Raw genomic sequence first — 9,096 nt, forward strand, 5'->3', positions numbered from 1 at the left:
TGTTTGCTTGCCTCTGCTGCCCTGGTGCGACAGGTCCTGGTTCCGAGCTAAGACAGTCCACAGAGCAAGGTGAACTCCATGTCTTCATTCCTGGACATGGAGTTACCCACACAAAATGAAAGAAATTGAGAGGGATTTGAGAGGAACCTGCCAGGCAGGCTGGAATCATGACACAGATATTTGAAATATAACAAAAACAATGTTGTTCACTCTTTTGTTACTCTGGTCTTTCCACAAGGAAGCAAAGGAGCAAAATAATACATGCACCAAAAAAAGAGAGTTCAAGTTATTGTTTTACATCTCTCAGGACACAAATAGCAAGAATCTTCACATACTTCAGAAACCCAAATGGGGATCTATCCGGTTGCCGTGGATCAATTGCAAGCATAGAATTAGAGGAGCAAAAATTGATATTCCCAACATTAAATATATGTTGGAGCCCATAATATGGCACAAAGTGAGGCAAATGAGAAGCTTTTAAATTGAAGTTGTTATGCTCTGCAACAACTGTCAAAAATCATATGCTAACGTCATTCTCTTCCTTTTGACTCCTCCAAGTCTCTTGCTACATCTGCAACTGCTCCCTGTCTCACCGATTTGTTACCACTCTGCCTTTTGACAGGTGACCGTCCTCCACCAAAACGTAACGTCCTCCCCCTAAATCCCCCACGCAGAACCACCTCATTGTGGATCCAGCAACAATTTTTCCTGCAAGAGCGCAGACCTGAGCCCTCCAGGCAGGACTTCCCCATATCTTGTAAGCAGTAAAGCTGTGCCACAGCCTGGACCAGAATCCGAGACCCTCCTCATACCACTTTTCAGTGCCAGCAGTAGAGGCTGGTGCGAGGAGGATCCAATCAGTCATGCAAGTTTTCTCTGCCTTCTCTTTCACTTACATTCAGGAACACAGGAAGCAGTCAAAATCAATTAAAACTATTGACTTCTCCATCCTTCCTGACTTGCTTCATTATGAAATAGACAATGGTCCAAAGCTGGCCAAGAGGAAACTTGCTGTATGGCAATTGCCACCATTTTCCTGCCTCTGGGAACACACACAAAAGAATAAATGCAAACTGCCTTTCCTCCTGATCTTCAGATTCTGGCTCTGCGTTACATGCGCATTGCACAGGCAATCTGCTTTCTTTGCTATGTGCACCCCATACATTACCTCTAGCCAAACAGAAAATAATTTCAATGTCTGGCTGGCCCTCTCTAAGTGGTGACTCTAAACCTATGCTCTCCCTTCTGCTTAGACTGATTTGCGCCTTGACAACCTACTGGAAATGGAAGGATCACGTGGGTTCTTCCACCAACACCGGACCTGTTTCACAGTCAGTCCCCACATCATACCAAGACAACTGCAGTGCAGTAGAGATGTTGCTCAATGCACAACAGAGGGTGTTCAGATATTATGGAGCAAAAACTGGAACTAGAAACAAAGTGAAAGACAATCTGATAGAAAGCGACCCTGTGCTGTCCTCAGTCACAGACAATATGGTCCTGAATCCCTTCTTCAACCGTATGCAGTTTTTCTCTTATTGTCTATATGAATGGCTGATATTCTCCACTTGCCATGGGCACTGGCACACAAAATCAGACTGTGGCAGAGGTTCAACCACATCAGTAGTGACAACCATAAAAATGGTCTTATATGAGGACAAGAGCCTGCGGCTGGGGGTGGGGAGGGGGGAGTTTGCAGTAGAACAAAAGACCAAATGTGAAAAGCAGAAAGCCACAACTTCTCAGGCACTTATCAGTGACTTTCTTGGCAATTGTGACTTGTAAATCAAGTCTACCTCCTGCCCTGATGGCTGATTGCCAAGGAACAAGTTAATTAACCATCACTAACAAATGCAAGTCTAGTCTAGACCTTAACAACTCTAGTAATGCTGGCCCACCTCCTCTTGGCAGCTTCCCCTGACTGACCCCCTGTGATTGCCCAGGAGCCAAATTCACCCTTGGGGAAAATCTTTTTTCTTTAATTTTCACCAGGAGTGGAGTGAATTTAGCCTTGAAAGTCTTTCCTGGCATTTCCCTCTTTATCTAAAGGGAATAATTCAATCTTCCTTTGTTTTATACCATTCCATCAATTTCAAGCAGGCTTATAGCCAGCTCCCTTTCTCTTAAATCTCATATTTGCAAGCATTTATTTAACATGTTGATCACTGAACTTTTTCCACTTCATGTGCCTTATTTTAGAACTACAATTCAAAAAATAGCCTAATTCTCCAAATGGTGCTGAGTTGAGTGGAATAATTACCTTACTTGTTTTAGGCCTCTGCTGGAGTCCAAAACTATGCGCTCGGAAAATTATGACTGTTTTATCTTCTTTTTTTTTTTTTGGTTTCACAAAAGTGTGAAAGACAGGTTTTTATAAAGGACACAAAAATCAGCAAAAACTATAATTACAGCAGAGAGAAAAGAATCCAGAGAAGAGGTGGTTTTATGATTAAGGCATTGGACTAAAAATTCAGAAATCTAGATTCCTTTTGTGGCTCTGCTAAAAGCTCCCTCTATAACCTTTGTCAAGTCACTTAATCTCTCCATGCCTCAAATAAAACATTGTGACTCTTCCATGTTTCATGATAGTTGCAGCGAAAGCACATTCATTCACATGTGTGAGGTGTCCACATATACCAATAATCAGAAAACCACAACGGCTGGGAATGTGGCACTCATTTGGCCATAGGCAGTCATCTCTTGTCAAAAGCATATGTATCTTTAGTCACAAACGCATGGGAAACTACAGCATCACTCTTGAGACACAAGCGGGATAATAGACTGCCTTTCATTCCATTTTGAAGGAAAAACAACAGCAAAAAATCCATATGCCTAATGGAAAGTATCTTGCAAGGCAGGAAGCACCTAAATGCAAGTGTGAAAGTTTAGCATCTCCCCCGTTCCCTTCCCTCCAAAACAAGGGCCTCCTTAGGTCTCTCATAAAAATACTGGCTTATAATGTTAATTCATATTGTGCTGGAGGCGTGCAAAGTCACGAGCAATTACAGCAGCACCCAGACTTCCATCTTGACACAAAGAAAAAGTACACAAAAGAAACACTACCAAAGGCATACAGTTAGTTCTTAAAATAACCTTAAAAAACAGGTGCCCAAGGTGTCTGGGGGATTAGCTGTGCGTATTTCTCAAACATGATGAGTAAACTGAACTTACAGAGTGAATTCAACTTAAAAATTCCTAGATTAAGGAACAACTAAAGGGAAAAAGCTTAAAAGGAAAAAGCTAAGCCTCCCCAAGTTGAAGCAGCATCGGGAGAGAGAGGGATGCAGAAGGCGCACGTGTGACGGCAGCTGCCTGCAGCCAGTGGCTCTGTCCGTTCTCTGTAGCTCTGGGCACAATCAGAGCAGACCCCAAATGTCTTTTACCTGGTGCTGAAATGATGAACCGCGGTGTTTGCCCCAGGCTCCCTGACGCCGTGTGCGCACATACAGCAACCTGCTGCCGCCGCTCGCTCCCGCGCCACCACGCTGCCGGGGCAGGAGGAGAGCTCCTGGTGGCTCTTTTCTTCCGTTTTTCCTCCCCCCTGGATACTTCTCCCAGAGCACCACGGACTAGGAAGTCTGCTATGTCAACTGATCTCCTCTCCCCCCCCCCGCCACCCCCGCCTCCTTTTTCATTGCTTTAATAAATTAAGCTGAGCAACAATAGAGATGAGAGAAAGCAGGACAATGTGGTAAATGTAGCAGAAAGAAATTTGAATTGTAATGAGGAGAGCTAATCAGGAAAAGAATGGACTATAGAAAAAGCACTAATGAGTTTCTAAATAAATTCAAAAGGTTAATATTGTTCTATCTAACAAATACGAGAAGAATGCTAATGCGAAATTAAAGGCCGCACTCCAGTGCCCTCCTGGCCTATGTTACAACCGTCTCCACCCACCCACTCTATTTACCTGTCGGGCATCCATAGCCTTCTGCCGCCTATTTTCAATGTCTGTTGTAAACCTCATCTCTTCAGACCAGTCCTACGTCTGTGTCTTTATCAATGTCTACCGTAAACCTAATCTCTTCAGATCACTCATACGTCTGTCTGTCTTGTTTCTGTACGTACATTAAAGGCCTGAGCCAAAGTCCGGTAAGTCACGGAAGGACTCTCTGATTTGCGGGGTCTGCATCAAGACTTTTGCAGCTGGTTTGTGTCAGCATTAACGAGCAAGTAATCAAACTGTGGTTTTCAAACCATGGCCGGGGGAGTGCCAGACTGTGTTTTTCAAGCACATTGATATTTGCTTTTATTACACTGTGAATTGCCAGGACTAGTAAGAGACCAGTGCAGGTGCACTGAGAAAAGGACAAGTAAAAACAAAAGTTTATAAAAACAAAAAGCTAGAGTTTTTTATGTGATGTCAGTAATATGAAATATAAATCTAACTTTTAGTATATAGAATCAGAAGTGAAAATGTTCGGAGGCATTTATGTATTCTGTTACAAAACATAGTAGAAAGTATATTTCAGCCAAAATAAGATTTTTTTTAGGCAAGGAAAGCAGCCCCTTTCAAGAAAGAAAAAAAAAAACAATTCCCAGCGAAGTAACAGGCTCATAGGCTTTTCGTGGGAAGAACAGAAGATCTGATCAACTTTTTTCTTGCTTGAAGGATGGAAATGGTGCCACTATAATATTTTACTGTTAATATAAAAAAAACCTACAATGATATCATTCTTAGGGGAAGAGGCTGAGTATATTTGTCTACACGGCTGTCCATGTGCCTTCTGAACTACAAACAAAATCTACAGGGCAGAGATGAGGGGAGTCGCACATTTATCTCACCCTGGTTCCAAGATGTCAGGAGATGTGTAACCTCATTACAACGAAGCTGTACCCATGCTAATAAATCTATCTGCACATGTTATTGTTGATATAGTCACATGCCAATGTGCCTGAATAGCTGAGGGGACGGGCAGTGACTCACACCCTACCAGGTCAGAGCAGGGCCACAGCCAACTATGCGTCTTCGCTCCTTCGTCCTGCCCAAAGCAGCAGCCATTTCAAGGCCTGATGCAAGTTTCCTCTCCTCTGAAGGAGCCAGTACCCCTGATGGGGAGAGGTGAACGGGGGCTACAGAGCTTCTTGCATTAAAGATCCACCATTGAAAGGTCTCTTCCTCCTATCCCTTACAGGCAACGAAGGAAATTAAGATTTGCACCCTATTTCTTTCTGTACGTGAACAATTCTACAGCTGGCATAACAGGGCAGTGCCAAGACTGACCATCCTCAGCACCTCACCTGCTGCGAATGGTTTTGTTTCACAGAGAGGTTAAATACTTCAGCTTTCTACTCCTCCTCCTCCTCGCAGGAAAGGTGGGCATTTGTGCACCGTACTGAGAGGCATCACAGTAAGAATATTTAATAGAGGCTTCAGTAGCGTTAGACACTAGGAGGCAAAGAAAAACAGACCTTGGACCCAAGAGACAGAAGGAGTAGGAAATACATGGAGACAGTGGCTTGACAGTCAAGACATGTCAACTCCTTGCAAACGACCCTCTGAGTGCTGGTGGGAGACATGCATTTCTCAGCACGTCAGCTGGGAAATGCTCTCCAGAGCTGCTGCAAGCAGTGGCAAGACCAACTGACGGGGGGAAAGGCAACAGAAAGCAGCGGAGCGGCTTTTGCTCCGGAGACCGAGATGGAACTGCCGCTGGCTGAATGTTTCTGGCACGACTCTGTGTATAAAAGGTTAAATGCAAAAATCTTTGTAAGACAAGGGGCACTGCCGTGAAATTGCTAACTGTGAATAAACAAGACAGTTGCACAGCTCATCATAACCCTAATGATCCTCTCTAAATCATGCGGCCCCATCACCTAGATCTATTGGCCACATTAGCAGACTGCTGAGCGCAGGAAATATGGAGAGGATCGTTTTTAAAGGGTTTTACGTGCCACACTCATTGGGAACCTTTTGAGATGGAGTCCAAAGCAGATGGTGGAATGGGAAAATTATTCACATTAATTCTTTAACAGCCTAAAATAAATAAAAGGAAATAATGAAAGCCCCATTCAGTCACGCTTTTGCAGTCAAAAACCCCGACAGGAAGAATTTAAAGCAGTTCCATTCTGCTTCACAAACCTGCTGCTACTTAATTGGCTTCAAAGATACAGGAACATTAATATCCTTTTAAAAATATGTCGTCTTCCCTATTCTTTGGCTGTTGTTCAATGGCCTGATGAAAGAACAAATGAGCTGAAAGAGCAAATAAACCTCACCGTATACATACAAACTCAAAATTCAGTATTTCTTGTCCTCCTTTTCAAAATTCCTTCACATACATTTCCTACAGAACACCTTTTATTTTATACTTTTTGCCCACTCTGCAAACTCTTGCAATGAGAAATCATTACAAGTCCCCCATTTTACAGATGGGGACACTGAGATATCACCGAGGAACAGCGAAGCGAGGAGTAGACCCTACATCTAATCCAGCCCCGAGACTCAGTTTCCCTGCTCATTTTGAAGGAGAAACAGCTCCTCCAGCGACCTGGTGCTTCAAAGCATCAAGCCACCCTGAATTAAATAAGCTGTGGCCCTTGTCAAACAGTTCAGCTGCTCCAGGACTTGTATCCTTTAGAATTCTCCCTCATCCAAATGAGCCAGTATCCAAAAGAGCCTGAGCAACATGCCACAGAGAAATCCCACTTCCACAGAAACATATCATAGAAAATGTCATTTACAATCTTAAATGCAAAAAGCCAATAAAGAACGTTGCAGTTACTATGCGAGAGCAGCACAAAACCTTTGAATCTATTGAAAATAAATGAGAGAGCATGTAGATGTTTTATACTAAAATCACTAATGTTTACTTTTAAAATCACTAACAATACCCAACTTATCTAATGCTGAGAAGCTAAGGTCCAAATACCATGCAGGTCAGATAGGAATCATTCCATGGCTGAGTAATAGAGAAATGGCATCTGACTACTTCTGTTACTTCATTATTAACAGAAAGTTACCTTAATCTACACAAACAAGTTGATGCACCTTTTTTTTCCCAGTGTGGTCAAGCTTGTTTACCAGTGACCAGTGCTTGCTACATGGAAACGCTGGCTCAGTTCTGGCTCCTGACACTTCACAGTCCTGTTGCTTTCTGGCTATTTTACTTCCTATTATTTTTTGTCATGATAAGTAAAACCCACCAGGAGTTACGACTGCTTTTAACTCTTATCTGTGCTCTTCTAAGTTTCTGCCTGTAGTGACTGAAGCAATCTTAATTTTATCCTGTTGTCTCCAGGGCATTAAGAGGCACAGAAGGAGTTCAGCTCACACTGACACTCACCATCAGCAGTGAGCTGCTTCAGTAGTGGTTTTCCCCATCGGGTTGGTACTGGTGTAAGCAGCCAGCTGTTTCAGTGGATAAACGTCTATGGGCCTATATCACTCACACGGACTGCCCTGCCTCATTTCCCAAAGTCCAGCAGCTGGGAGACACCAGGTTGCCTAAATCAGCCATTACCACCTGCAACCCCCGTTCAGGGCTCAAACATACCACTGGGCAACTGTGGTTTAGCAAGATGCTGCACATCAGCTGGGCTCTGGTGACTGTATTTCAATTATTGGTGGCCAGTGACAGCAAGCGCGACTCAGCCCGGTCTGTGCTGGCCAAGGAAAGCCTCTTTACCCTGCATTGCCCTTGCATTTGCTCCTGGCCACGCTCAGCTCTCGCAGCTCGGCTGCCCCATGGTAAGGCCACACTGCTCCCAACCACTCGTCAGTACTTGAAGCAGTGCTGCTTCAGCAACTCCTTTCCCGGTTCTCTGACCGGAGCAGCTTGCACAGCACTCTCAGAGAATCCTTCTCCCCATTTAGAAATACCCTCTGGTCTGAGGCTATCCCCCCCACTTCAAAAAGGAGGAAAGCTACTGAACTAAGTGGGGGAGGAAGAAAGCTTTTCTGTGCTCCTCCCGCCTCCTGGCAGCATCAGCTGATAGCTCTGAGTTCTGGTAGAAGCACAGACTGGTAAAGGTCATGATCTGAATGCAGATTATGCATGGGCACGAATTTATCTGATGAATTATTCTAAACATACAATTCAACTGGCTCTACTGAGCACATATAGGATGCATCTGTGCAACTACTCTGACTAAAAAGCAGGGCATTAAATAAAGACAGTCACTTGCTTGAAAGCATAATGCTTTATTTGCCACAAATATTCTAATTGTTTAATTTTCGCACTGTGTACTAACTAGAAATACAACCTAAGGGGATGCATTTTCTTGTAGCTGATTAGTGGGTAACGTTGCAACTCATGCTAGATTTTAGGCCCTGATTCAGAAGCTTTCTTAGACTCTTTCTTAATTTTGATCACATGGTAACAGATTCTGAATTGCTTATAACCATTTATGACTATCATATGTTGGCCATGTCCCCTGCTGCTTGCTCTTGGTGCCTACCAAGCAAATTTTTTGAGAGGTTTGTCAGAAAGCGCACACTTTCTTATTGCCCCTAAAGAAGAGGCAACGAAGAACCTGCCATTTCAGTATCTACTCCCAATGTCCTGATGAACACATCCTCTTCTCTTAAGCTGCACTGGTCCTTGCATTAACGCTACATAACACTTTGTTTTTAAAAGGCTGCTTTACTTCATTGTGATCTCTGCTGGGCACCAGGTCCCCCTTGGAAGAAAAGCAGGGATCATCCTCAATAGGATCTGTGAAGGTTCAAAACAATTTATTCTCTGTCTATTGCAGGTAGATCTAGAGTCAGAGCTAACCTAATTATACAGGAATTAGAGGAATCGCCTCCAAGAAGGACGACACTAGGCCTCTGTCCAAGAGGTGTAAGCTGCGGTCCACCAGAGGAAGAAGGCTCAGAGACGCTGACCTGTGCCTGCAGCGTGCAGTTCCTGTTCAGGGAGGCATTGCACGTGGCTCGTTATACGGACTTGAAGTGCCTTGCTCAATCTGGTAAATGGAAGCATGTGCTTAAAGCTGAGCACACGCTTAAGTGCTTTTAGGAACTAGGACAATATGGAAATTTCAGCTGTGAGGCTTGGGTCCGTCTCTGAAATTAACAGCTCCGTGGAGTCGTCCCTTTTTCTGCAAATTATAAAAATATCTCCAAAGGCTTTGTGCTACATGTGATATTTG

General features: G+C 43.7%; 1 long non-coding RNA gene across 1 annotated transcript in view; it reads right to left on the minus strand.

Annotated features, from left to right (window-relative positions):
• Window positions 1–3,547, minus strand: part of LOC104141721 (uncharacterized) — a 50,639-nt gene extending 47,092 nt beyond the window's left edge. The window contains exon 1 of the long non-coding RNA XR_011135279.1: window positions 3,384–3,547. This is a non-coding gene — a long non-coding RNA (uncharacterized lncRNA). The remainder of the gene's footprint in view (window positions 1–3,383) is intronic.
• Window positions 3,548–9,096: the final 5,549 nt, after the last annotated feature.

The sequence above is a fragment of the Struthio camelus genome, chromosome 18 (genome assembly GCF_040807025.1).
Source record: "Struthio camelus isolate bStrCam1 chromosome 18, bStrCam1.hap1, whole genome shotgun sequence".
NCBI lineage: Eukaryota > Metazoa > Chordata > Aves > Struthioniformes > Struthionidae > Struthio > Struthio camelus.